This window comes from Arachis stenosperma, chromosome 3 (assembly GCF_014773155.1).
Source record: "Arachis stenosperma cultivar V10309 chromosome 3, arast.V10309.gnm1.PFL2, whole genome shotgun sequence".
NCBI lineage: Eukaryota > Viridiplantae > Streptophyta > Magnoliopsida > Fabales > Fabaceae > Arachis > Arachis stenosperma.
Window position 1 is genome coordinate 141,659,077 of NC_080379.1, and position 7,069 is coordinate 141,666,145.

Below are 7,069 nucleotides of genomic sequence, written 5' to 3' on the forward strand. Positions count from 1 at the left end.
TCTGTACTGGTCGGTGCTGTGTGTCCGACTTGATGGTGGTGGCCGGAGCCGCCGTGTCCGACTTGTTGGACTGGAGGGTCGTACTGATCCTTCGTCACCGGAGGGTGGTGGTACCTGCAAGGGACTCCGATGCTTAAGTTAGCAAGGGTATTAATAAGGTTTTTGTAGAATCAGAGTATGAGTTATACCTGGGTACTCCAGTGTATTTATAATGTTGTAGAGTGACCTTTTATGGGGATAAGATAGTTATCTTATCTTATCCTTTGAGTGGAGTTATCTTATCTTTAAGGAAACCGCCCTTATCTTTCTAGGCTCGGGCTGCCTTCAGATTTGGGTCACGTTCCTCTGTTTGGGCCTTCTTGGGCCTTTGTAGCATTTTAGCCGAGCTCTTTGAGAAGAAGTCGGATAATCTTGACCTGAAGAGGTCGGTCGACTTGCCGTCAATTAGCCCGGGTCATACAGCTCGACCCAGGGCATGAACAGTGCCCCTGCTTGAGTTCGGTCTTTCTTTTGAGGTCGTGTTTTCATTAGACTTTGACCCCTCTTGAGAAAGTCGAGCTTGAGCATTTATTGCTCTGTCGATCCCCTTTTTTGTAGAGCTTTTATTGTTGAAAGCTGAGCATTTCCCTTTGATTGCATCGTGTGTTGCGCTTTTCTAGGGAACGTGTGAAGGCTTTTAAGGACTCATTAATTGCCTTTTGCCATTTCCTTCTTCCCTCTTTCCTACTTCATTTTTGAATTTTCAAATCTCCTTTCAGTTTTCTCTTCTTTGCTCGCTGTGACTCTTCTTTTTCGCTTGCTCCCAGTTTTTTCATGTCTTTGTGCTTCTCTTTGTTCTTTTGGAGGTGATTGTTGGTGTAGTCTTTTCTGTCTTCAATCGGTTGCTTCATCATTCTCTCTTTATTGCAGGTTATTTTCTATCCTCATCTTTTTCTTTCACGCCATTTCTTTTTGTAGTTCTATTTGGTCGTGGGAAGTTTTGATCTTGCTTGAATTCAGGTCAGAAAGCTTGAATCTTTTCTACCTTTGTCGTGTATCTGATCAAATGTGTGCTCTGAGGGTTTCTTTGATGTGTATGTGTTTCCTGCTAGTTAGGGTTTTGAATGTTAGTATTATTTGTATCTTCTTGATTTGGGCCTTTGATGATTTCCCCATTGAAATATGAACCGTTTGATTCTGAGAAGGATTGCACCCTTGATGGTTTCCTCTTTGCATGCTTTGATGTTTGATATTTTGCTTTTGCTGATAGGCTGTAAAAGGTGATAACTTTGATAGATTCTTTTTTTTGTAGGATGTCGCTGTTAAAGGATGTTAAAGGAGGGTTTTGTTTGAGGGATGTCGGGATGTAAGCCGTAGATTTTTCCTGAAACCTTTACTTCGTTGCTGCCTCCAAAGGATGCCCCTGGACCTTGGTGTGAGTCCTGGGGTCTCCTTTTGCTGTTGTATGCTTTAGTCTGAGTGGTGTCCATTTTTGCCCGAGTTGATTTCTTGAGTTAGCCCGAGTTGTTTTGATTAGTAACCCATTTTCCTTTTTCTTACTATAGGACTTTAGTTGACCCATGTCGTTTCGCAAAATTATTGTTGAGACCTCTTCCAAAGTTCCCGAAGGCATGTCGGACTGGCTGGACTCTCTCGTGTTGATGTGTGTCTCTGTGGTAAATGCTGAGTATTGTGTAGAGCTGAGGAAACATCACAGGATTTGTAGTAGTCAGGAGCAGGAGAAAGATTATGAGCTAGTAGCGCCTGATTTTAATGAGAGGGTGTGTTTCCCGACCTCGGTCCAGAGGGAGCGTCCCTTCTTTTATGCCTATGACTATTTTTTCAGTCAACTGAACATTACCTTTCCTTTTACTTCTTTTGAGACCAATTTGTTGTGGTCATGCAATGTATTTCCATCCCAACTTCACCCGAATTTGTGGGGCTTCCTTAAGATCTTTCAATTACTGTGTCAAGAGTTGAATGTTAAACCATCCCAAACCCTTTTTCTTTACCTCTTTGTTTTGACTAAACTCGGGGTGGCTAAGAAGAAGGCTGCTTGGGTATCTTTCCGAGCTACCCAGGGAAAGAAGGTTTTTTCTATGTCTGATGAATCCTTTCAAGATTTCAAGAACTATTTTTTCAAGGTCCGATCTGTTGAAGGAGCCCGGCCTTTCTTTTTGGATGAGAATGGCGAGCCCGCCTTTCCTTTAGAATGGCAAAATAATGTAGTGGTGTCTAGATATACTTGGGAGATGTTGGATGAAGTTGAGCAAGCCTTTGTAACTGTATTGGAAGAGAACTGGGGGCAGCCTCCCCATATTGATACAAAGAAATTGCTGGGAGATCCCTCACTCCTCCGAGCTGAGCTGGGTAGTGGTCAACTTCTTCTGTATCTGTTGTGCTTGTTTATTTTGTCGAGTTTATTCCCTATCTTTCCAGTTTATAACTTGGTTTCTTTGCTGTGTATTTTCAGAGCTGATTAAAAATAATGACTCCATGAAGGCCTTTAAGAATACAACGAAAGCTACCGCTGCCCAGAATGTCTCGGCCAAGGCTGTTGGGGAAGGATCCTCTCAGGTTCCCCCTAAGAAGCCAACCTCAGGCGTTTCTGGGCCGAGGAGGGTGATCACTACTCCTCAGGTTCATTTAGTTGATCCTCCCCAGACTTCTGCTGCTACCTCTTCTCCCACTGCCAGTATTCCACCGAAGAAGCAAAAGACTATTGAGCCCTTTAACCTTGATGCCCCCGATTTTGATGATGTGGAGTTTGTTGATCATCAGATTGCTCCTTTATGGTGTTGTGCCTATGGATGATGTTTCCATTCTTCGTCTTTTGGATTTTATCACCCAAAATAGCATTAAGATGGCGCATATGGGAGCGGCCTTATTCCGGACTGCTCAGGACGTTTCGATTCATGCTACAAAGGCTTTCATGGAGGAGGCCAAGTCGGAGTATGATAGGATTAAGGGGGTGAAGGAGGAATTTGAGAAGAATGTGGCAAAGTTAGAGAAAGAGTTAGAGGGTGAGAAGACTCGAGCTACTGCTATAGTGGCTTCAACAACTTTGGCTGAGGAGATGGCGGAGAAACATAGGGAGAGCTATGTCCGGACTTATCGTGAGCTGATGGAGGCCAGAGAGAAGGTGAAATCTGTTCAAGCGGATTATACCGAGCTCCAGGGGCATCTCGTGGGGAGTGTTAATGCTGCTTATGAGAATTTGAAGACTCAGGTTCGAGTTCTCGTGCCCGAGCTCGACCTATCTCTTTTCAGCTTGGACAATATTGTAGAAAATGGTAAGATTGTCCTTGATGGCTCGGATGATGATGAAAATGTAGATCCACCTCCTGCGCCATCCACCAAGCTTCTACTGCTCTGGCTTCTTCAATTCTTGCTGCCGAGGTCCGCCATCCCGAGTCCGACCCTGATGTCTAGATCTTGAACCGGGATGATGGGACTGTAGATGCAATTCCGACGAAAATCATCTATCCTTCCTCGACTCAGGATGCTGCTCCCGATGAGACCTTGGATCTTTGATGAGTTTTCTTTTGATGTTTTGTTCAGCCCGGTCTGTGGGCTTTTTGAACTCTTAGTACCTGTAGTTTGGTTTGTCTGACTTTGGATATTTTAGTTGCTTTTCCTATAGCAACTCTTTTTTGAAAAACAAAGTAGCTTCTTAAGCTCCTGAGGTCAAATTTTCAGGTGGCCTCTAGAGTCTTTTATTATAGTAGCTTTGTTTCTTTGTGATATGCTTGTTTGCAGTTTTGTTGGCACTTCTAGGAATCTTTAGAGTGTTGGAATCTTGTTGTCCGACCTCTTTTGACGGTTTTTTGTGCTTAATGACTTTTGAGGCTAGCTTTGTTTGACGTATTCTTTTTCTCATAGAATGAGTGTGGTCATGGCTTTTTGGGTTGAGCTGTGTCCCTTTTAGTGCACGCCGTTGACTTCTTGATGTCGGTCCCTTCCCAAGTTATTTCTAGTAATCCATTTTTATTTGGACCTCGTCGGGTCTCTTTTTTATGGATTTACTTTTTATAAATCTGTAGTTTTTTTAAGCCAACTTCGTCATGTCGATCCATTCGAAGTTATTTCTAGTAATCCATTTTATCTGGACCTTGTCAGGTTTCTTTTTATGGATTACTTTTTATAACTTTTGTAGCTTTTTAGGCTGACTTCGTCATGTCGGTCCCTTCGAAGTTATTTCTAGTAATCCATTTTATCTGGACCTTGTCAAGTCTCTTTTTATGGATTACTTTTATAACTTTTTGTAGCTTTGTTGGGCTGACCTCATCATGTCGGTCCCTTCTAAATTATTTCTAGTACTCCATTTTCAGGGCTGACCAGGCCTCTTTTCTATGGGTTACTTTTTATAACTTTTCGTCGCTTTGATCTGGTCTGACTTCTTTTATGTCAGTCCATTCTAAGTTATTTCTAGCAATCTATTTTTTGTTTCAGACCTCGTCAGGTCTCTATTCATGGATCACTTTTTATAACTTCTTGCATTGTTCTGTTTATGTTGCTTTTCATCTTGCCGATTTTGGTCCTCGCTTGGCCTGACCTTTAATGAATTCGATTTTCATCTTTGTCGACCTTATTGTGATCGAGCAGTGAATTTGGTTTTCACTTTTGCTGATCTGTAGCTTTATAATCGGGCGATGAATTTTTGCGTTTCAGATTAATGCGTCTTGATAAAGAGAATTTGTAGAAAATCTGAAAAAAAACTTTATTCGAAAATAGAAAATATGCAAATATATACATGTGGGTACTCACCCTTCTTAGGTCAGATAATTTTGCAGATCTTTGGCTTGGTGCCTCATTAAAAAACCTTTTTCAGGAAAAAGAGTGCACCTTTGTCCTAAGATCTTTTTATTACCTTTTAACTATAATACCTTCTGAGGTTGCAGGCGTGCCATGCTCTTGGTAGCTCTCGCCCCTCGAGTTCGGACACTTTGTAGTAGCCTTTTCCCAGTACCTCTGTGACTCGGTAGGGTCCTTTCTAGTTAGCCGCTAGCTTTCCTTCTTTGGGGCAACTTGTTCCGATATCATTTCGGATTAAGATGAGGTCATTGTTGGGGAAGCTTCGCTGCACTACCTTTCGATTGTATCTTAAGGCCATGCGGCGTTTTAGCGATTCTTCTCTGATCCGAGCTCTTTCTCGGACTTCTGAGAGTAGGTCGAGCTCTTCCCTCTGAAGTTGGAAGTTAGCTTCTTCACTGTAGAGGATCGTTCTGGGAGCTCCTTCTTCAACTTCTACTGGTATCATTGCCTCCATTTCAATAGCCAATCGGAAGGGTGATTCTTTTGTGGTGGAGTGTGGAGTTGTCCGATATGCCCATAGGACTTGTAGGGGCTCTTCAGCCCAGGCTCCCTTTGTGTCCTATAGCCTCCGTTTTAACCCGGTTAGTATGACTTTATTGGCAGCTTCTGCTTGTCCATTAGCCTGCAGGTGTTCTATGGATGTGAATTGGTGCTTTATCTTCAGGTTGGCTACCAACTTTCTAAAGCCTGCGTCTGTGATTTGAGTGTCATTGTCTGTGGTGATGGAGTAAGGAACCCCAAACCTCGTGACAATGTTCCTATATAGGAATTTTTTACTTCTTTGGGCAGTGGCATTGGCTAGGGGCTCTGCCTCAATCCATTTTGTGAAATAATCTACCCCTACAATGAGGAACTTGACCTGTCCCGATCCTTGAGGGAAGGGCCCGAGGAGGTCGACTCCCCACTTTGCAAATGGCCAAGGTGATGTTACGCTGATGAGTTCTTCTGGTGAGACGATGTGGAAGTTATCATGCTTCTGACATGGTGGACATGTCTTAACGAACTCGTTGGCTTCTTTTTGTAAAGTCGGCCAAAAGAATTCGGCTCAGAGTACTTTCTTGGCAAGAGCTCGTGCTCTAAGATGATTGCCACATGTGCCACTGTGCATTTCTTCTAAGACCTCTTTTGTGTTAGAGGCTGGCACACATTTTAGTAGAGGTGTCGAAATCCCTCTCTTATATAGGATGTTGTTTATGATAGTGTAATACTGTGCCTCCTGCTTTAGCCTCTTTGCCAACTTCTTATCTGTAGAGAGTATCTCTGATTTGAGGTAGCTGGTTATGGGAGTTATCCAATCTTGATCCTGACCTGATATGGCTAGGATTTTTTCTTCTTCTAAGATTGACGGGTTCTGCAAAATTTCCTGGATGAGGCTCCTATTGTTGCCCCCTGGTTTGGTGCTGGCTAATTTTGAGAGTGCGTCAGCTCGAGCATTCTGTTTCCGAGGTATATGTCGGATCTCGCATTCCTGGAATTGTCTGAGTTGTTCCCTGGTTTTGTCCAGGTACTTTTTCATAGCAGGATCTTTGGCTTGGTAGGTCCCTGCTATTTGTGAGGTGACAACCTGTGAATCGCTAAAGATGACAAGTTTTTGGGCTCCGACTTCTTTAGCCAGCTTCAAACCAGACAATAGCGCCTCATATTCGGCCTGATTATTGGAAGCAGGGAACTCGAATTTTAGGGAGAGTTCGATTTGGGTCCCCTAATTACTTTTTATTATTACTCCTGCTCCACTCCCGATTTTATTTAAAGAGCCATCTACATATAGATTCCAATTTGTAGGGATTTTCGAGGTGTCAGTGTACTCTGCAATGAAGTCGGCTAGATACTGTGATTTGATGGCTATCCGAGCTTCATATTGAAGATCGAATTAGGATAACTCGACTGCCCACTGTAGGATTTTCCCTACTAAATCTGTTTTCTACAAGATGCCTTTCATGGGCTGGTTGGTCCGAACTTTGATGGTGTGAGCCTGGAAGTATGGGCAAAGTCGTCGAGAGGTTAATATGAGAGCGTATGCGAATTTTTCTATCTTTTGATAGTTTAGTTCGGACCCCTATAGTGCTTTACTGATGAAGTATATAGGTTGTTGTCCACTTTCGTCCTCTCTGACTAGTGCCGAGGCTACCGCTCGACTTCCTACTGCGAGGTATAATATAAATGTTTCTCCTTCCCGTGGTTGGCTAAGAATGGGTGGTTGTCCCAAGAATCTTTTGAAATCCTGGAAAGCTTGTTCGCACTCAGCTGTCCATTCAAACCTCTTTCCCTTCTTTAG